This window comes from Pogonomyrmex barbatus, unplaced genomic scaffold, assembly GCF_055798465.1.
Source record: "Pogonomyrmex barbatus isolate J1 unplaced genomic scaffold, ASM5579846v1 scaffold15, whole genome shotgun sequence".
Classification (NCBI taxonomy): Eukaryota; Metazoa; Arthropoda; class Insecta; order Hymenoptera; family Formicidae; genus Pogonomyrmex; species Pogonomyrmex barbatus.
The window spans coordinates 1,045,117-1,068,141 of NW_028297111.1; the positions used below are offsets into that span (position 1 = coordinate 1,045,117).

Consider the following 23,025-nt stretch of genomic DNA (forward strand, 5'->3'; position numbering starts at 1 on the left):
TCGCGCGCTTGCCTCCTTTATCCGTTGGAATCTTGGCCGTGAATCAAATCCGTGATTTACGATCCGCGCGCATGTATATCAATTCCGCAACGACCCGATTATCAGGCCACCCCCGCGGGCGGTCGTTGCCTTTACTTGGACCGTCGCCAGCGATACACTACATTCAAAGGAGAATGCCGTTCTCTCGCGAAACCCGCTTTCCCCGTTTTCCTTTTTCCTACGTGATGCGACGACAGTGGCGGTGGCGACGGCGGGGGTGGCGGCGACGGCGGGGGTGGCAGGGGTGGCGGCGACGGCGGTGGTGGCGGCGTCTTTATGCGGATTGCCGCGGAATTCCGAGAGGATAAGCGATTACGGGAGAGCGGCTTCGGTTCCCGACGGTTAGATTTTCAGATATATGAGGCCTCATCCCGTCCCCAATGGGATTTTGTGTCAATAATGCAAATTAGATCCTTTCCATAGAGCAGCTTAGCAGTAAGCGATGATTCAGGCGAGGCAAATCCGACGATCGTGTCGTAAGGGATTCGAAACGTTATCTGTCGATCACTTTGAGAGTTTGCCAAATTCGACAGCACCCCGAATGTTCAAGAAAGTTATTAATTATACAAGAATTGATGTTCCCTCTCCTTCCCTCCCCTCCCCCCTCCGTCTTCCCCTCTCTCTCCCTCCCTCGGTCTGCTGTTTCTCTTTCCAACGAATGTGGAGAAAGAAATTTTTCTAACGTTTGCGTTTCTGCATCCTTTCGTGCGCGCTATTTCCACGTCGTTGCATGCATAGGGGGTTTCGGTGGGATAAAATGTTTTAGCGGCTCAAGGGAAAGGGGAGATGTAGGATAAGTAAGATCGCGATCCGAATATCTCCTACGTGCATTCTTCGTATCGGTGGAAAGAAGCAGAAGGGTAAGGGGAAAGATGTACTGTTATGCCCGATACACGTGAGATCTTTTCCAACTTTGTGCATGTGTCTTCCTCCAAATTTTCAGAACATAACTGCATTTTATCTGTAGAAAATCACGGCTGATTGAATTCAACGTAATACGGATTACGGTGTAATATTGAATTTTAATAGAATCCCAGAATTAAAGAAAAATATTGTCATAAATTATTCCGACTTTTTCTTATCACGCTCGCCCATCTTTTACAACCGCGAGACGTCACATCTTGTAATGCTTACGTCAATGCACAACTTTTACTTCCGAGTTGTCGGTTTTTTTTTTTTTTTTTTTTTTTATTAAACTTTATGCCTCCAATACGCGTGATATCCAATCGAGATAAAGTATCGGGATAGGCAACGCGCGAAAACATGTTGTCCGAACGAGAGGACGAGAAAAATCATCGAATGCGTCTCGTTCTGTCTTTGGGGCGTAAATGTGAGATTCGTGTGCGAGCCGCGATATTTCCAGGACGCCGTACGCGTGTACGCGGCAGATACAGGCGGTGCTTTTAACGACGTCATAAAGCACCCCGGGTATACCCAGCTCGGCCGGCCCGTGTATCCATAACAATAAAAAACAATGGAGAAAAAAAAAAAAAAAATAATAAAAGCGGTTTCACGCAGCGGGGATGTTCTTGCATCGTCGTAAGCGTTCCAGTTTCGTTGACGCGATATCCATATTAGATATCGCAACAGTCGATAAACGCGAGAAGGCTCGATTAAACGCTCCCGATTAACGATATTACACGTTCCGAAACGTGATTTCGAGGTGTCATCGACATCGACGTTACTCCGCGCGCGATGCAAAATAAATTAATCGTCATTAAATTTTCCAGTACGTCATGAGAGGATTCGCGTATGTGCGTTACAAGTTCGCCGCCAAATTGTAACTTGAGCTTACGGGGCGAACGGAGGTAGCGGGAAACAATTCGTGAACTTGTAGCCGCCTCGTTTCACGACGTATCGGAGGGAAAGAGAGAGAGAGAGAGAGAGAGAGAGAGAGAGAGAGAGAGAGAGAGAGAGAGATTAGATCCGGAGATCACTGCTCGGTGTCGAACGCGATCCGACACCCGAACGACGCGCTCGAACCGACTGATATCTGTCGCCGAACACATTGGAAACAAGCGCCGCTATTAGACAGGGATGCGAGGGATCCCAGCATCCCACGGTGGAGCCCAAGGGGCATGTCGCGCTGGTTCCAGGATCGCGCGACGCTGATATGGATTTCGTTCGATAAAAGCCGAGGTGCTTCCAACACGGCGCGGCACTTCAACCGGAATAATGTGCGTGACGACAAAACTCTCGTCGGTTCGTGTGGTTAAAAAAAAGAGAGAGAGAGAGAGAGAGAGAGGGGGGGGGGGAAAGAAACAACAAACGCTTCTCTGATTGCAATTGAATCTGCCCGCCCATTTGATTTCATCGCCGTTTTCAGAGTGGCCGCGAGTTTGCGAGATAAAACAAAAATACACTAGAAGCTTAACTGTAATTTATTAATTAAAATGTTGAGACATGTATTCGATCGCTGTAATGAATCTAGCTAGTTTTACATAATTACGATTGATCGAGAAAAGCAAAATCAAAATTCTTAGCGAGTAGCGGGAGAAAACGCTTAAAGGATCCAACGACGCTCTGCACGTGACATAAATTAAGTTGCAACGCGCGGTAAATATTATTACAAACTTTCTTGAGTGAAGCATGTTTTATAGAAATGTTATTAAACTTCCACTTGGCTTTACAACTCGCCTCCTTCTCGGTCGCAATCTCAGTAGCCCGACGTGAAACAAGACGGGCGGAGGAATGAACTTTCAAAACTCAAGGTAGCAGAGGCTTGTAACATTAAAGAGGAAGAAAGTTTCTCGAAAAAAAAGAAAAAGAAAAAGAAAAAGAAAAAGAACATGTAAAGGGAGGTGTAAGTCCGCCTACGGCGGAAACTTCATCCGAGTTCACGGTGTCTCCATATTCTCGCTGACGTGCCGCTATTCGAACTCAATTGAATCGCTCGGCTCAAATCGACGTACGCAAATTGAAAATTAATAAAAGTTGCAGTTAAAAAATTGTAAAAATTGTAAAAATAGCTAAATAGATCTGAAAATATTCCAGCGCTTCCGAGTGCCTGGCTACCATCCGAATTAGATTTGTCTTTTCGCGAAAATTGGCGTACGCCAATGCATACAGCTCCTTACGCTCTGTAGATTTAATTTCCTTCGCGTCGCTCCTCGTGTGTATTCATATTTATCCCCGCGCCGGCATCCGCAAGGAGAACAGGGTTATTCGCGACGCTTCGCGCGCGAAAATCCGCCCTCGTATTTATTCATCCCGACATGCAAATATGAAAACGGGTGTCCCGAGGAATATCGACGCGCCGCGGGTCATAAATATCTTCCGCGATCTAAATCACAAATTAGACCCGCAAACAAATCTGCCGGCGAATTCTTGCTTCCGAGGTAGTAATCCGCTTCAACTGGTGCGATGTATGCGGTTACCATACATTTCCAGCGTCGTCGCCGAGCTCGTCGCCTGTCGGCCGAGCGGAAGGGACGCGCTGACACTCGTGTCGACCGCGTTTTCCCGAGGCTAGACGCGCAAAGTCAAACGAAATGGTAAAAAAAAATGTTAGGAATCATCAGCGAATAAACTCCACTTTGAATTCATCGAGCATAACCAACTCATCGAAAGACTCGTCGATAGCTCATACGGGGAAACATCTGGAAACAAAAAACGACGGACGCTTCGTCTCGTGACTCGATAAATAAAGTGCAAGAGAATTCATCCATTTATGAATTTTTTTCCTTTTAAAATATTGTCTATGTAATCAAATGGCTAATTATATTTCAAAAATGACGACGATTCTCCGACGTATAACAACGTCACGGCATATGGCGCGCGGAATCCGCGTTTAGTTTCGTTTACATACTCGCTTGAATATGTCGCAAGATGTACCGCGGAAGCAAATGACTTGAGGGACCGACTGTGTGTATCTTTGAGTCCATATGCGCGTATCTCAAATATCACCGGGAAAATTCCCGTCGCATATTCATCCGTCGTTGGCGTGCACAACGGGGACACCCACGCGCGGTAATTCGCGGCGACGCAGTCCTAAGCCGGACCGCAAACATTTAATTAAACCGACCTTTTCTACGAAAGAAGCAAAAATGACAAACGCGTAAGTGCCCCCCCCCCTTCCCTCCCCATTTGCGCATTCGGCGCGCAATTCCGCGGAAACTCACGGAATTTAAAAGTATTCCCGGGTCAGCCGTCAGCGTCGTTGCCGCTCGAGCATGCCGGAGACATCTTTCTTTCTCGGTTGTCTCTAGAGTGCATGAGACACCCTTTTTCATTCCATCTCTTTTATCTCCATTCCATGTTTCCTCACTTCTCGTTATTCCCCTGGTCCCACCGGTTTCTGGCTCCCCGCTATTTCACCCCCCCCCCCCTCCTCCTCCTGCCGCACAGACTCCTCTCTCTTCCTTCGCGTTCCCGTAGATTTTTCCGGCCCACGTCTCTTCCACCCCGTTCCCCCCCTCTCCCCCCCCACCCCGTAAGTTGCAGCTAGAGAGGATATGACGAAAGTTCCGATCTTCCTCGTTCCCCGTAACGTTGAATATTCCGTTGGCACGGCACACATATATTATTCGCCAGAAATTTACAACGAGGAAAGGGAGATCGCTCTCCGCTTGAGAAATGTCGCCTGGATTCGATTTAAATAATTCCATCGTATCCCGGAGTCAACAATGTCGAGAATACACGAATATACGCGCCTCGCAGGAGAGACCAGAAAACTTTTATTTCGACCTTTATATTTCATCCCAACGTTTGTTTTACTTTCTCGCAACGATCGCAACGGAACGCGACGTGAAATGCGAATAATTTAACGGGGATGTTACGAAATTAGCGGTGGCCAGCCCGGGCCCTGTCGTTCCCGGGATGGCATTCTCTTCAAGGAGATCCAGTTGAATTAGAGCCACCACGGGGCTATTGTAATCAGTCTTGACGCTCAAGCAGGAATAATTACGATCCTCGTGAAACTCGAGCGGTTCAAATTTGCAAATCCCGGTCTCGTTGCTCGTGAAATTTGTCGGATTAACTTTACAAATTTATCCTTGCGCCTTTCCTTCCTTCCTCCCTCCCGCTCGCTTCCCCGCCCCGCTCTCGTTTGCGGCGATATCTCCAGCGACAAAGTTGATTATAAGGCTTACCCATTAGAAGCGGTTTAGGACGAACCCCCTATGCTTATTTACAAACCGTAGTATTTGTAAATGATACCCCCTTTTTAATTGTTTCGATAGTTCTTTTTTTTTTACAACTATCAGTTTTAACGGTCTTTTTTTCATTCGATAGCCAGATTGATTTTGCCTCTCGGTTTAACGATAAATTTAACGTGACGCAACAACGCGGACATGGAACGTTTCCACCTGCGTGACACGCTCGTGTACGTGCTAAAACACGCGTATACGCCTCTGCCGCGCAGTCAATCCGTTTAGGGAAGGCCGCATTTAAATAACGCATTTTTCTGTCCGGTTGATAAATATTTAGTTTACTCTGGCGCGGTGTGCGGAATCGATTGGAAGTTTACGGAGAGCAGCAGACGATAGCGCGTTGTGACAGGAACAGAGAGAAACGAAATTACTTTTGACGGATTAACTTTTTAAACTGTTCGCAAGAGAGAGAGAGAGGGAGAGAAGGGGAGGGGCATCCTGATTGGTTGTTTGTTGAATAAACTCGTCGCGAGAGAGTACAAACTTGATTCGAGCGCGGTTCAATCTCCGGTATATTCTCAACTTTGACAGATCTCGTCCTCCATTGCGAGAGATTATTGTGTTATATGTATGGCATGGTACCGTAATGTAAAAAAGAAAGAAAAATGAGCGAATGGCCGGATAAAGAAGAGGGTTTTCAAAGGGTCGAGAAACTCGAGAGGAGAGATTTGCCTCACAATATATCATTAACCAAGTTGAAGACCAGGATTCCTGGGACGCGTCGTTACATGCATCTTTCAGTTTTCTCGAATCGCGCAAACATGAGAGAGAGAGAGAGAGAGAGAGAGAGAGAGAGATGTAGATCTCTTAATTTAATTTACATCCGTATTTTCTTCTCGCTACTCGAGACGGAAGCCAGGTCGCGTTGAAGAGAGGAAAATACGAAGATTGAGATGTTTAGCGAATTGCAAAATCAGCGAGGCTGGTACAGCCTCCTTTTTTTTTTGTAAATTAATTGCCTTTCACCAACGACTATTTGTATTTGGCAAGGAAGAGAGAAAGAAGCAATACTTGGCGTGTAAACAACGTCGACGGGAATATTCAACGGGGGGGGGGGGGAGGAGGGAGGGTACAACAAAGCGTCGCTCGACAAGCTCGCGCTGTTTGCCGATTTTCGAGCAAGAATCGACGGTCGATCGGTGATTTGCATATCCGCCGAATATCGGCTCCTCGCGAATTAGCGCGTTTGTGGGAAACCGATGAACACGGAATTAGTTCCAGGCCGCGCAGCCGCACATACGTATATGTATTTGTATATCAGCCAGCCGCAAGATATTGAAGCGTGGATAACGAGACCCAATTGGAGGGATGTCGCGCCGCGACAGGAGGGGGGGTCTAATCGCGGCTTGTTAGACGGACGGCATTTTCCGCTAATGCTTCTAATCCAGCCCGATAGAATCGAATGAATATTCCCGATTACCAGTCTCCATCCCAGTATCGCCCGTATCGATTACGCGACACGAATAGTCATCACTTTCCCGTAAATAACGCAAGATCCGACGTCAACTGAATCATTATACAAACAACTGATGTTCGAGTAACGCGTTTTCTTTGACGAACAAAAGAGAGATGGCGTATCATATTTAGTTTATTACACCACATTTAAATATCAGAATTGTTACAAAAATAATTGTCAAAAATAACTGTCTCTGCTTCGTCGAGAATCCCTTTTACGAACCTGTGACGCCGTTGAAAAACGAAATTAATATATCACAATCATATTTTAGTTGAAACGTATTGAATGTTGACGGAGCATCGGTCGGATGGTTGGATATTTAACATTTGCTTTTATATACGCGGCTATAAAACGGATATGTACATTTGTCTGTACGGGCGTACAGACGGGACGAATAAACTGATAATTCGAGAAACGCGACGAATTAACGCGAGCGACAAACGTCATAAAAGCAATATTCAATTGAACGCGGATGTATGGCCGGTCAGAATCGTTAGAATCGTCGGAATCGTCCGACGTCATAATGAAGCAAAGCGCTGCCGGCGCCGCGCAATTAGTTTAATTATACATACATACATACGTACGTGTGTATGTATGTACACCGTGCGTATCACACAATGTTGGAAATTCTTCGGGGCCGTTCGCCCAACGGATATGAACGGTGTGGAGGGATATAAACGGCCGGTGTGCCGATATAACGTTATGAATATTATATATCGGTAAGCAACGTTCGATGCGATAAGTCCAAATATGTTCTATCGAATTCCGGCGGCGATTTTGCGATTCAATTTTCGCAAATCTCTCGGCACTAGCGTGTTGTGATTATCACATGGCTGGCTTCCGATCGTTGTCGGTCGTAATTAGAGCGGCAAACAACGGAACAGGCATCTCTTTCTCTCCCCCTCCTCTCTCTCTCTCTCTCTCTCTCTCTCTCTCTCTCTCTCTCTTTTCCCTCGCTTTTATCAAGTGGCCGATTCGCCGACGACCTCGATCGCGGGGGCGGACAAAGGGATGATATTTTTTTCCATGTCCCGCTCGTTTTTCACGCCCGCTCCGTAATATCGCCCATCAACTTTACCAAACTCGCCCCAACTGCGATATCTCTCCACCCCCGCCGGCCTTCTGCAACCCCAATGCCCCGTCGTCCCTTTTTTTTCTGTTCCCGTTTTCCCGCCACCTATGCCAGACGATGCCTTTTTTTTTATCGCGTATGCCAGCAATTTATTTGGCTGATCGTTCTTCCGAGAGTTGGCCATAAAAATCGTTACACCAACCAATCGTGTCTATCGAACGCATTTTGTTCGTTCGATCGCACGCGTGACGAGATGTCGGATAATGTCAAGCGAAGAAAATGACAGCAAGTAAGAAAAATCGTTTTCTCTCTTTTTTTTTTTTTTTTTTCATCCTCTGCCGGTCCATTCCTCGTTCCTGCCGCTCTTTTTGCGCCGAAAGAGCACCGACGGCGTTTTTCATAAACGCCAACGCCTTTCCCGAATGGTCCCCGCTTTATTACGACTGAGAAAAGGCAGAAGCATTGGACGTTTAGCGCCGCGTTATTTTCGTTTTATCGGACGCGGAAAAGAGCTTCGTTTGTCTTTATCTCGGTTTGCACGCTACGGATATTAGCCGCAAGCTTGACACGTCGGAAATTCCTCGTCAAACGCAACGACATTTCCTACACTTTATATTCAACAATAGCTCCCTAAAATAGTACATATCGCAGCCTGTAACACAATTGGAAATGCAACGTAACAATATCCATTATAGAATCGCTCGTGTCTGTAATTATTCATAATACTAAAACTGCAAACAATTAGCCCCCTCCAGCGTTAACCGGATAAAAGTGTAAAAACAAACCCTTCTTTTCGTTTTTCCAGTTTGTACTCGTAAATCGATGAAAACTACAGTTAGTAGAAGGAGAAGGGAAGAAAGAGAGAGAGAGAGAGAGAGAGAGAGAGAGAGGGCGGGAGAAAAAGAGAAAGATTTACATTTCCAGCGAGAGAATAAATATTCCAGCGAGGAGAGCCGGCGTCGTCTTTTATGGAGCGCGCTTTCGATGTGTTGTCTCATGAAAATACTTCGAGCTTCGCCAACGGCGGCTTTCCCACCGCCGCCGAACAATGGCGAGACATTTCGTACCGTACCGCGAAAACAAAAGGCGACGGTTTCTTGCTCACGCTCCGTCTGTTTTCTCGTTACGACGTCCCGGGAATTCGCTTAACTTTCGACGCGGGCCGACTTGTTCCCGAAGAAACGACATAGTTTGCGCGCGCAGTCGCAGTCCGCATTACGCTCGTGGTGCAACAGTTTTACGTTTCGGAGGTAACAGCTTCTTCCTCTTCTTTCTCCTTTCTCTCTCCTCGCGGATGTGCACGATAGATAAAACGGTAACGCGGAAATGACGATTCGCAGCGAGACGCGCGACTCTGAACGCGAAATTGCATAATTACTAGACGCGCGTTTATTATTAGTCGCGAGTTGTTCGTTTCTACCCCCGATTATTAAAGTGGTTAAAGGACAGGTCGATTGAATTTAACGCGAACAGAAAGAATCCCGGATGTACTTTAAAATCGTTTTCCCCGGTAAATCGCGGCGCAACAGTTAAACTCGGGCACGTTAAATCGAAACGAAATTGTGACGAGAGTTTTACGTAATCCGACTAGAAAAATCAAACGATTACACAAAATATAATTGTGCTCTATCGATGTTTGCGTATATTTGGTTTCTCTGCAAAATTATCCGCATTAAATTCTTTTTATACATAGTCGGTTATAAAAATTGAATTCTAGATTTTTATGTGCAACAACAATTAATTTATCAATCACATGTTAAACATAAATGTTAAATGATATTCCAAATAAAGCAAAATTTGATACATACATTATGTTCTTTTTATTAATATATTTCCCTCTCTCTTTCTCTTTCTTTCTCCCTCTGACTTAATTTATATCTAATGGGAAAGAAAAAAAAAGGAAAAAATTTATAAAAGCGCTCTCTCTTTCCCTTCTTTAACATTCAGACATAACATAATTTCATACATATTATGTAACTCTCAAAAGACAAAACTTTTTCCAATTTGGAAAATGTAATGCTCCACGACTGCGCTTGGACAATTATTGTGTTTCAATTTATGCGCCATGTGAGAGCCTCGTTTCTCGTTTCAGAGCAATTGCCAGCAGCTTCGGTGACTCAGACTTTGCACACGCAAAGATCGTGTAGGATAAACCGATATCCGTTAACCGTTACGGCGAATAAAAAATTCTCCTCTCGCGTTTCACTTCCATCTATATTACCTTTCTTTTGGCGTTCTTTCATCACACGTATATTACGTGTGCACCAATTACCGGTGAGAAAAATAACGCCTTTGCGCTTATTATCCAGGCGCGGGACATCGTCGAAATAGGAATTCCTCTCTCAGACACTCCCTTGTCTTCGCACTATTATCACTATGATTAATTCATCGACTCGCGATAAGGTCGAGTTTCGCGATTTAAATCGTTCAGTGAGAATACAGATATGATATGATCAAAGGGAAACTTTCCGCACATGTTATTCACTCGCGAGTGAGATTTCTTTGCGAGCAAACTTCCGTTACGCTCAAATCGTCAATTAATTCACGCCGAATATTTATAATCGCTCGAGAAATCGGCGTTATGTGGAATTTCATCTACTTTTAAAAATCGTATCGTCTCAGTAATTTCCACGCGTCAATTTAGACGAATGTAAATTTCGATTTTGGAAGCAACGCAAGTTTACGCCAAAAAAAAAAAAAAAAAAAAAAAAAAAAATATCAGTGTCCTTCCCGTTACGTGTCTGCTCGTTGCATCAGCACAAAATTCAGCACACACAAGACGACGAATTATCCTCACTGATCACGGGGCGCAACACCAAGAGCGCCTCTTCAGCACACTCGACTTAACAAAGATCGTCATTCGATTAAGACAACAAAACTTCGGGGGATATCGGACGAGATACGCTTCATCGAGCCTTCATCGAGAGGCTCTCGATCGGAAATCTAGGTTCAATCGAACTACCGTTCCCGCTCTCGTCGCCGCTTAACAATTTTTTCCTTGGCACGATTGAGAAATCGTGCGCACCACAAAACACAATAAAAAAAAAAAATAAACACTCCCGTAAAAAGTGACGGAGACGGAAGGAGACGATGAAGGCCGGCGCAGATCCTCGCCTTTCGTGGACGAGAGGGAAACGGCCTTTTCGCGCGCGGCGATAAAATCACCGACGGAACAAGTGAAAAAAGATCGACTTTTTCGGGGCGGTCGGACGAGATACACTCGGCAAGTGGAAAGAGTCAACGCCGAGTCCAGCCGTCGTTGTGGCGCGCGACGAGCCACTGACTGCCTCCGCCAATTCCACGCCTTTCCCTGTCCACCCCCACCCCTGTACACCACCCACCACCTACGCATCCATCCCTACCACCCGGGGCCAACCATCCCCCTTTCCTCAGCGCACCCTCTCCTTCAACGACCGCCGTGGCGCAAACGCCACGACCCTGCTCATCCCCCTTCGTGCGGGGAATTCGAGGCCACTGTTTCGGTCGTTCTCTCCCGACTCGCCCGAGATGCAGTTTCGCTCCTCCTTTCACCGAGGGCCGAGCCTACGGGCTCTTTTCCCACTTTTGACGGCTTTATCGAGCCTTGGCTCTCGATCCTGAGTCGTAATTTAGAAGCCTTTCTCGAAAGAACCCTCCCTCGAGATTGCGCGTGTTTTATTAATTGCTTATCACGGAGTTACCGGCTAATTAATAATTATTCCGCGAAAGTAAAAATCTATAATTCATAGATCTACACAATTCGTATCGTTTCGCCAAGAAGTGACGTGTTGTAATAAAACTCGGCTTGCATCGATTGTATACAAACTCGTTGTACAATCAAATTTGCAAGTAGTAGTCGTGCGATCAACGATTGTGAGAATGTACGATTGTATGAACGATTAAGTTTGCTTTTTTTATAACGAATTATAGAAACTTTACGTCCGCCACGTCCGTTACTCGTCCCTTAAACTCTAACTCTCGGTCGTTGTGCGAGAAAGAAAAAGGAGACGCGCGTGAATAACAGTCATCATTTACAGCCGGCCCATTCGAATTAAAAACATATTAAAATGCAATTAAATATTACGTAATATTACGTTGCGGAGTTTGCCGCACTCTGGTATTAGTGCATCGCCCAAAAGAAAAGGGGGAGCCAGCTCTGTACGTGTGCAGCCGGATTTATTTCATATTAAACTATGAGCGCACTATTATTTCACGCGCCGTCGGACGACGATGGTAATCCCGCGACAAATTATCGCCGGATTCCGGCTCGCATCGGAATTCCGCCGTTTTCTTCCGCGCTTCTGTCATTCTGTCACGCCGCGCCGCGTCGCCCCATTTCCGCCCCTGTTAATGTTGTGCCGGCAACTATATCTCGCGGGGGAAAACTTCATTGCGACGACGACGCATCGACGACGAAATTGCACGGCCGTCCGTCCGGGTGTCCCGTAAATGAAGTCACACGTCGCGAATCGCGCGATCGCTCGTCCAATCGTTCCGGCGGCACTAACTTCGAAGTTATTGCTGCTCAAGTGCGGAAAATATTTAGACGAACGACAATAATCCTGCTCGTATCAAGATCAAGAGACGGAACGAAACTGTTTCACAGGACAGGAATTTTAAGCGTACTACGTATCCTGCACCAGGTATCTCGTCTCGAGAGTTGATGTGGCATTTAACGTCAAAATTTCTGTTTATAAAAGAGACATGACGTTCGATTAAACCCCCAATGCGCGAGAAACTTATTTTCAGTCTCTTGGAGGAAATCGTTCGCCAAACGGCCGCATATCCCGTGCACGGTGCAAACGACAATAAGCTGACGACGAACGATGGATGTTCAAGTTAATTGTGTTAATTATATTATTACATTATATAACTATATAATTACATTAATTATATTTAAAAAAAAAAAAAAAAAAACTATAATTTATTAATAAAATTAATATAAATATTTATGTCGATACTATGTATATATACTACGTACTCGCACGCGAGAAAAAAAAAACGTTTGCTCTCAAGCTGATACCATAATGTGCCCTTCATTTCTCGAGCGCTCGAGACAACTTTCAAACGGCTTGAAGATCAAATTCAATTACCTTTGCTCCGATTATTTTCCCGTGCCGTTTGATCCGGCGCGCATCTCTCTGCGTCCGCGTTGCATGTTGCGTTGCTTAGCCGTAACGTGTAGAGTTCTTCTTCATGCATAATGCAAAGCGAGAGATCAAAGGGCGTTTGGTAGCGCCCGCATGTACGAGCGAGCTACGCGTTTGCGCGTCTCACGTGGTTTATATCGCGAGCACCGTTATGAAGCTTTGTCAGGACCCCGATCGGGATCAGCGGCGCACCCCCATCGCCGTTACAAAGCTTAACGATCCGATCCGCTAAGATTCTCACGGAGAGACGTGATTCGATTCGGGAAGGAGCCCCTTCGCGGAGGAGGCACTCCGCCCCCCCCCCTCCTCCTCCTCCTCCTCGTCCCGCTCCCTCGCATCATCTGTTTTAATCCGCAATTTTCTCCGCGGACGAATTGGATTGGCGCTCAGAAAGAGGGATACGACTTGACAGAGAAGAAGGGAGTTAAGTATATGATGTATCACGGGATTGTACTGGATGTTCCGCGCGAGAGTGCTTCTTTAATCCGCTAGTGATATCGCGAGATATTCTTGAAGTATAGTAGCTTCTCGCTATTGGTGAAGATGCGAATCCGAGACGGGATTCTGTTTTCTCGGGGACTCACAACACACATCGTAACTGTTTTGGAGTATATGGCAAACGCCATATAGAAGGAAACAATAAAACAAGAAAAAAAGTAAGGCCAATAAACGAGCAAAATATAAAGTAATACATGAAAAATATTTACTAAAACAGGATCGAATAAATATTAAAATTGACAAGCAAATTTAAAATAGTATACGTTTTGGCCTACACAAAAAAAATATCCTCAACAAAAATTTTTTACAAAAAATTTAATAATATATAAGGCTGTCAACATTGATATTGAGCGGAGAATAAAAGGTTGATACGAATAAAAGAGACGCCATTGCCCATTGCCGTTATAAATAATATAAATAAAAAAAACCACATAGAATTTCTTGCCGAGGATCCATGTACGCATAAGAACGAAATAATGAAGAGAAATTAAATCAATTTATTTTTACATAATTAATGTCCGATTTGTTTTGATAAAAATATGAAATTTCAATCACATCGCACAAAACCATTCATCGTTTGACGGCGAGAATAAAAATTGAGTCAGATGTAAAAATTAGCCGCGACTGTCAATTTGATTGTCAAATATTATAGAACCATCAGAAAACAAATTTCATACATGTAACAAACAGGACCTAATAACATAGCGAACAGACACATTTTTTAAGAAAACTAAAAGATATAAATAGTATAAGATTTTAAAAGTATGAAAATAATAATCAAAAGTTAGAAAATAAAGGAAAAATTAAAATCTCCTGTTATGTGAAAAATAAAAGATCCTTTTTTTTGTGACTTATATGGACGTATCGAGCAAGGAAATTGTAAATAAGGTGAAGCGATGATAAAATTTTCAATAAAAAATAATAAAATCTCCGCAGACAAAGTATTATACTTTAAGTATTCAAGTGACGTGCCTTCAGATATATCAGACAGAACATGAACCAAATAAACCAAACCAAATAAAATATTAAGAAGTAAAGTGGAGGGAACATTTGATTGCGACTGGCAATTTCATTAAGTAGGTCAAAATAAATATCGCTAAATAATTTCGTATCTTTATTAGAATTTACATCTTTTTTTGCTCCTTAATATTTTGCTTCTGTTTTTGAATCATCTCAGAAATTAGCTTTTTACGATAGTTGAATTTATGGTCAAGTACGATAACATTATTCAAATTTATAATTGAAATTAATAATATGTTTTAACATGACAGAATTCTTAGATAGGTCCAATTTTTTTTCTTTATGTTTTTTCAGTCTCGTTTTTAATAATCTCTGTCTGTTCATACGAGGAACTACCGATTACCAAGACAATTAATTTTGTAGACAACAATTATTGTTCGTAAGTATCGTAAGTAATTGATCTTGTATCTTTGTGAACTCTTACAAGTTTAATAATCAAGTCTATTAAAAAAACACTATAGAAAAACTCAAATAACGAGCTGCAAGCAAAGCAAGAAAAGTGATCTAGTCAGAGACGATTGTTTGACGACCATAAAAAGAATAGTCGAATGTCACAGATCATTTTTCTTATCGCTTACATTTTATCATTCAAATTTTTCTAGCTATTGAGCTACACAAACCATAATTGCTTCTCGCTCCTTACGACGAGAATTACGTTTCCGTTACGTCTCTGGCAGAGATAACGTAATCGCGAAAACATTTCTCAATTTCACTAAGCGCACCAAGTTACAACGAAACGGGTGAGTTTCAAGTTTATCGCAAATTACGACAGATATAAAGCCGCGAGAGGAGCAAGAAGAAGGGAAATACGTTTCCCGAGTTCGGCTAGCAAGTCGACGACTCATGGGAAATTCTCGAGAATACTTGACGCAAGAGACAAGTGTATCGCGGATGCATAGAATTTTTTAGAGGATTGCAAGCCGAGTTGCACGCGTACATTTCCTCTCTCGAATTTGCGCGTCTTTGTCGCGTCGGTTTTCAGCATCGACGAATGCAATGACGTGTGATGAAACGCTCAACATGACACGGCTAAAATGTGATAATTCTTAAATTGATACTAATAATAAATTGTTTATCAAAGGATTAATCTTCTCCGATGTGAAAGAAACGGCTCTAAATGTTCTTTTTCTCTTTCCGTAACGCTCATTTTTCCTCTGTCATCACTTTGCCTATATCATTTTATATTATCAACTTTCCTTATTATTTCAACAGAAAACACTTACGGGATTGGTTATTCGACGAAACATTCATCGAATCAAAAATAAGACGTACAACTACTATTAACGCATTGATAATTTATGCACTTATTTATTCGCATTACTTAATCTGATCTTGACTCGAATGAACAAGGTAAATTACGCAAATGCAAATAGATCTAATAAAGACCTAATAAAGAGTTCTCATTTGTTACGCCTTGCTATCGAATATCGCTAAGCACCAGAGAACGGATATTACGATATGATGACGTCATCGTTACACCATAATGCCTGGTACCATGTGACACCACAAGTAACGCTACAAATTGCACTGTAATAGATATTTAACTCTTAATTAATAACGAAAAGATGGAAGAAGATAATGCAATTAATGCTGAAGTCTGTTAAACTTTCTATTCTATTCTTAGATTTTTTGAGAAATGAATTTCTGTTAATTTTACAGCTAAAATGGCGTTCGGTAATATGAAAAATAAAAAGAAATTTATTACTTTGAAACTGATCTCTTCGACTATTTGTTCGTTTTAAGAAAGATGCAAAATTTACTTTATAAGTTTTTCTACTAAGAGTTAATGTAATAACGTAGCAAAAATAAAATAAAAACGACTTGTGGCGAGAATATGTTTTAAAAATATAATATGCTTAAGTATTTATATTTTATCAATTTTAGGCGAAAGAAAAACTCTTTAATAAATTTCCGTATTTGCAGTTGGAAGACATTCGCAAGTCATGACTGGTGTATTGCAAATTTACTTGAAAAGCTAATGAAAAAGTTATAAAAAGATACTTACTTGTGCATTTAGTAGCGATTTCATTTCGCTGATTTATCTCCTCAGGCTCGTCAAATAAATTTTTACGATCACTACGCTCCTTTAATTTACCTTCCAGTTTTTATAGTCAAATAACCATGATCGTTTTATTCATAAGCGAAATTGCATTTTCAGATAAAAAAAATTGCATATCTTCACACACGCAGTATCTTTAATTTCATTGACAGTTTTGAAGCAGACACACGTATAAGTTCTCGGAGGTGGCGGTGCTTTTTCTTTAACACGATTCCAATATGTAACATGCAAAAATATAATCTAACATATAATGATTTGGCCATAAAGTTTTTCCCAACAAAAAGAGCAAATTGATTGAGCAAAAGTATACGAAAACGCATTCTCGGCTCACCATAATTTAACCATTCCGCTTCGCGTCCTATCAATCTGAAAATGAACCCACTTGAGAGATTCGAGCTATACATCTCACGTTACAGCTCGTACCTTGTGAAGATCGGTATCACACATTTTCGGAGATTCTATCTCGTCGACTGGTGAGATTTATTAGAGTTTCGAGATTTCTCGATTGTACAGGACCGGCCGTACGTTACGGCGAAGCACGCGCGCGAGCACGGGGCGATAAAATACGCGCCATTACCTTCAGGATTTTACCGCTTCGCCGTTGTAACGAGCCCTTAATTTTCCTCCTACCTACTGTTACATGGTCTATCTTTTACGTACATATTTATTTAGCACGCCTCGAATGCACTCGCTGTAGCGCATAAAAATAATATTATGCCAGCGCTGCCGTTGCACGTTAAAGCAATAATAAAGGAATAATAACGGATGAATAAAAAAAAAAAAAAAAAAAAAAAAAGAAATTGAAAACGCTTGGGAAAATTGCAAAACGTGCTCTAAGGAAATCTACGATAAAGTTTAATTAAAGATTGTGAATATTACAATTTGATTTTTTTAAATACATTTATTTTTAGAGGGAAAATATTCCAGGATAGTATTCGCTTGATATCACGATGAAACAATTTATATGCATGTATTTGTGTGCACGTCGTATGTGATTATTTAATATGAAAAATTATGCAAATGGTGTAATATCGATGATCGAGATTACGGGGATAGATAGGCCACGAATAAAGCAAAAGTTTTTATTATACATGCGGGATCGAAATGATTTCGAGTCAACGGTGAAACAAAATCTGAACTGTCGTAAATTGGAATTCCAATAAGAAATAAGAAACCTGGCGTTTATAAAGAGTTTTCCAAGAGTTTTACAGATAAAGTCGCGATCAAAGACGAGTGAAATTCTATTTCATCGTTCGTTCTATTTAACTCTGCAACGCGTCGCCAAAATGCAGAGCAAATGTTTAGTAATGCAAACATTAAACGGCTCGATAAGGAAATAATGTTTTCTACAATTTTCTCTAGCGCCTCTTATGACGGAATTCTCTCTCGAAATCTTCGTAAAGGGAAAACCGATCAAAGATTCAGAAGACGTGAAATTATAATGATAAAAAGAAAGGTAACCGAGAAATCTCTTTCTCGAGGAAGAAATTGGTCTGTATATGTACAATTTCCTTACCTTGAGAGTTCAGTTTCTGCTTTTAAAGGGAGAGACCTGGCTGTTATTTGTATGCGGATCGCGTATCTGATATTTCTTATAATTCTTATTTATTTATCCGTATAACGAATATATTTCGTGCGTTTTGTATATGCACAGAGTCATCGAGTAGAGAACTCTATAAGATTTGAATTATTTATATTTCTAGGAGAGGAGGACTTTCCCTTAATTTGAATTCAGTCGCGACTTCTTCATTAATACGTGATTCGTGATTTGGAATTCGCGAGACGTTTCGTACGAGATATTCTTGACAGCTGATGGCAGCACAGGCAGGATAGGAGCGTGGCGGATACATTTCTGGTGATCCTAGGGTGGACCGTGCGCGCGATCTCGGTAATTGCAATTTCGCATGTGACGCGCGCTACAGACACACTGGGATGCATCACTGACTACGGTGGCATTAGGCGACGATGCAAATTGGTTTCCCGAATTAATTTCGCCGAACGGGAATAAGTTTGTCCCGACGATTACTTCGCCTTAAGACACCTCGTTCGAAATCGAAATTCAGGAAATTGCGAGCACGTGAGATTTTCATCACCTCGATCGACGTCACCCGACGAGGGTGTAATTTGCGTGAAAAAGTGTACGAGGTCCTCCACCTGTGCGTGGTGTGTAAATTGTTTCCATATGATCACGATATATATCACGATATGATTAATAAAGTTATGAAGAGCTGTGGTGAGTTCACTCAAGTTTAATCAATTTTTTTTTCACAAATACATAAAAATTTGTGTTTAATAATCTGTTGGAAGGTATTTATTTTTTACCTAAAGAGGTTGCTTTTCCATTTTATTTATTTTCAAACTTTATCACTTTGTGCAGTTTTTTTTATTATCTAGATGTAATATAAAATGTGGAATTTGACGCTGCATAGGATTACTTGAATAATAATTTTTATATAATTATCTGGCTTTTTTTGGAACGGAGTTGTGGGGTATTACGTGAATTATATGCGAATTGAAGTAAATAAATGTCAAATTTATGCCACATGGCAGAGCCTGATAAAAATCGATCATTCGATAAGAAAAATAAATCCGTCAAGCGTTAGGATTTCGCTTTACGTTTCCGGTTCGAAGGGTCGACTATCCCGTGAACATTCAGCATAAAACTCGTGGCTCGCCCGCGGCGCACTTTCCTATGATTTACGGGAATCGAATATTCATGGTGCACGAATTTGGCAATATCCGTCGTAGCGTAGTCCTATCAGGGCGTATCGCATCGATATTCGCGCAATGCGTTACAACGTCAGTGACGTTATCGCGTAACATCTCGATCACGTATCATCTCGCAAAATTGTATTGAATCCCAGTAGAAATCTCCTTTCCTCTTCCTTTAAAAAAAAAAAAAAAAAAAAAAACCTGGTCACCCCCTCTGTCTGCATTTTCCCGTATCATCGTTACTCGGTGAATCGCAAATCGTGTTATTTCGATAGAATCGATTTCTTTCTCGACATAATAATACGGATCTGGTAGATCCTGGTTGGACGAGAAACGGAGAGGGGCGAAGGCGAGCGGAAATTGCAAAGTGCATTTTGTACGTGTGTCGCGCATCCCCGCCGCGGACAATCGAATTGCGCGAAAATATTTTAGCGAACGCCTCGCCCGGCGCACATTTTGGCGCTTGTTTGACTTTCGATCGGCCGGTACCGGGATTCGATTATACGTTCGATAATGGCTCCGACACGTGATGAAAACGGTAATCGCGTGCTTTAAAGTCGCGCGCTGATTAATTCAGGAAGCGCGATTCGCATGGGAATTCCGCCACGCGAACAACAATGCTGCGCTCGTACGAAATTACTATTTATTTCAGAGCTGTATTTGCCTCATTTCTTTTCCGTTTATTTATTTTTCTTTTTTTTCTTCTACCTCCGCGCTGGGCGACGTGGCGATCGACACGAAAAGCCTGCGCGTGGGGAACCACGGAGGATTCCTACGAAATTATTTATCAGATCATCAGAACGCGAGTGCTCTGTATATGAAATTAAATGCAAATTGCGGATTTGTTATCCGCCGCGCGCCGCGTACATTCAACTCTGAATTCTGATTTCTCAAAATGGTCACCCGCGTTTATTTCGCTCGACGTCTGTACGGTCGACGTATTACATCCCGCACTAATCCTAATTGTAATTGCAGAATATCGTATCAATACTACGTTCTAATCGGATTCACATAACAGCGGGTAAATTGGAAATGAAAATAACCATAAATATTTCAAAATGAAAAAACGTATGAAGCACTCTGTAAATATATATATATATATATATATACAAGGCACACACACACACACACACACACACACACACACACACACACACACACACACACACACCGCGCGCGCGCATATATTGAATTTAAATGATTTAAATATATTACATTTTTCGACTGATCACATCCGTTCGTCATTCTCGATCGTGACGTCATCGAATGATCTTTTTATTTCTTTGCGCAATTTTCCTCTCGTTAATATTTCACCATATTGGAATGTGCCAATGTGTTTTAGCCTGTCCTTCAGAAAGATAGTCAACTTTAAGAGTTCTTCACTTGGTACGTCCGAAAAAGTGATACTGACAAGTCGCGTTCGGGTTGGAACTTTATTAATATCCGACTGTCGGAAGCGGAAGTTCCAGTCGGACAATGTGACACGCCGGCGTTTTCGAGCTTAGAATCCCCGCATCGAGGGGAACTTGCAGTGCTTCGCAAGGAATTTTTCAATTCGATGGTCCTTCGTCGTCCTATGGTATTTACGCTTCGCTCATGGCGCTCCTTTTGCGGATTTTTCTTGGCTGCTTTTCGCCTCTCGCGCTGTTTGCCAAACGCCAAGTGCGAAGTGCACTCTCCCCCTCGACCGAGCGTAATGTAACTTTGTGTTTTCTGCTGACGTCGCGTGCAATTAATTCTCGTTCACGCGAGCAAAAAGGATGATCCGCCGCAATCGTTCATTCCATTATTAATGGAAAATCGAGAATCGTCAGTAGTGAAATACTGGCAGCTGCTAGTGCATAATTACGAGATTCGAGATGGTGCTCCCTATTCCGTTTAAATATATAGAGGATCTTGAATTCTTTCGATTACAACAAGGCAGATATCGATTGTATGTCTCTGTGCGATAATATTCGCGCGAAGCTCAGCGCGGACAATAATTTTACGGCGGGTCACGATGCACGTGTCCGTTCAGCCGTGAATACGCAACGCCATAAGGGATACTCGTGGCCGTTGCATCCTGGCAATTACTGATTATGCGGCCAATTGGCACGAGACAGGCGGCGTGACGCGCACAGTCACGGATTGCAGCTTGAGACGAGGGGGATGATCGAAAGGGCGGGTTTGCGCTCGCTGCGCTGCAACTCGGATGCGCCGATGCGGCTGCCAACCAGCCGTCCGTCCGTCCGTCCGTCCGTCCGTCGCGGCGCGGCTATCCCGCAATTTCGGTGAATGCGGATTATGCCGCGTGCACGCTGAGCTACTCATTAGGGTGCTTCAATCGCTCTCAATTAACATTACCGAGAAGCTGCTCGAATGTGTTCATTCGAAAATTATTCGTGTAAAGACTGGCAAACCAACTCGATTCGTTGCCATTTTTGCGATACACTTTGGAATATCTGAATATCTTTCGATTGTTTTATGAATTTTTTTTTTTTAAATTAACATCGCTAAGACAATATTTGAACGTATTTATCGGAAAGAAGATTTATTTATAATGCAGAAAATGTGGGTAAGTTGGGTAAGTATTTCGAATCAAATAAAAAAGTAAAACAAAAACATCATTATTGCCTTTATCAGAAGACTATACGTTACACTTTGACACTTTCCATCACAGAACAGAATAATTAAAATCTGTCGTGTTCTTTTCGCCGCCGTTAAAGGTGACGTCGGCCTGACACATTACGATCTTTTATGACTTGTAGTTTAGTCGCTCGAGTCGCTCTTGGACTGAATGAGAAACAAAGAATGAATATTTTCGCGAATAAAGATGAGAGCATCTTTTCTTTGACAGTGCGCGTCAAAGAAAATGGGCCAGACGCGACATTCAACGCGATAATTAATGACTCTTTCATTTGTGCGGAAACTGCTTCTTCGAGCGGTCGCTCTTAGTAATAATTAACCACTAGCCAAGTTTACCGGCCTCTTATCGAGTTAATTCGAGTTCATAAATTTCTCGGCGGTTTAAATCGCCGTTGCTACGTCGGAAGCGCGTCTCGTTTTCCTCGAGGAACGATCCCTCGCGAAAGTTACACGCCTCTCAGGGTGGCACCCCACGATTGAGAGCACTCGCTCGTATTACAAGGCACCTTCGGAAACGCGGCGATTCCGCGAGCGCAATATAATCTCTGCAATCATTTTCCTACATAGCGGCCGCAATTATGCCGCGTCGTTGATGATGATTTGCAATCACGTCTGCGACTTCCCGTTCCCATCACGATCGATTTACGATAGTTCTAGTCATGCATATAAAAGTAGTCACATCTTTTGGATCTTGGGATTAACGTTTCGAATCGGTAGTCGAGACGCCGATAATTTCGATGCGTTTTTACCGACATGTCACTTGGATTCAAATGCGAAATGTAAAATGCGACGTTTTTCTAGCTCCGCATCTCTAGCTTTCGGGAAAATCGCGTTATAATATAAATTAAATAAATATCGGTTTCTCGAGCTCTGTTTCAGAATTGGATCGCACACGCTTGAATAATTTTTATACGATTTTTATTTGTAGCTGTCGGACAAATGTTATAAATTTAAATATGCGAGATATTTTATTCAAATGCATCTTAATATTTGTGGCAAATGTTTTTTCTTCAAAGTGTCTCTTTTATCTATTACTAAGGAATTAATGCTCGCACTAACATCACGTGGACGTTGTATTATATTGCTTTAATAGCGTTCACCAGAGCTGATTACGTAATTAAAAGATGAGCGAATGTAAGCAGAGTGAAAGGAAAAATTTTCAAATAAAGAATGGAGAGGTAAAATAAAACATGAATTGAAAGTCCTTCACAGCTAATGATGAAAATGAGACGGCTTAGGTTGCATTTAATTTATGATAATAAATT

At 42.4% G+C, this 23,025-nt stretch overlaps 1 protein-coding gene across 2 annotated transcripts in view; it reads right to left on the minus strand.

Moving 5' to 3' along the window:
* LOC148937216 (uncharacterized) overlaps nt 1-23,025 on the minus strand; it is a 223,125-nt gene that overhangs the window by 72,214 nt on the left and 127,886 nt on the right. The window contains exon 1 of one of the 2 annotated variants that reach the window (XR_016138515.1): nt 9,939-11,685. The exons of the other annotated variant lie outside the window; for it this stretch is intronic. The gene's annotated coding sequence lies outside the window, so the exon portion shown is untranslated. Of the gene's footprint in view, nt 1-9,938; nt 11,686-23,025 lie in introns of those variants that run through there. 2 annotated transcript variants of the gene reach the window in all.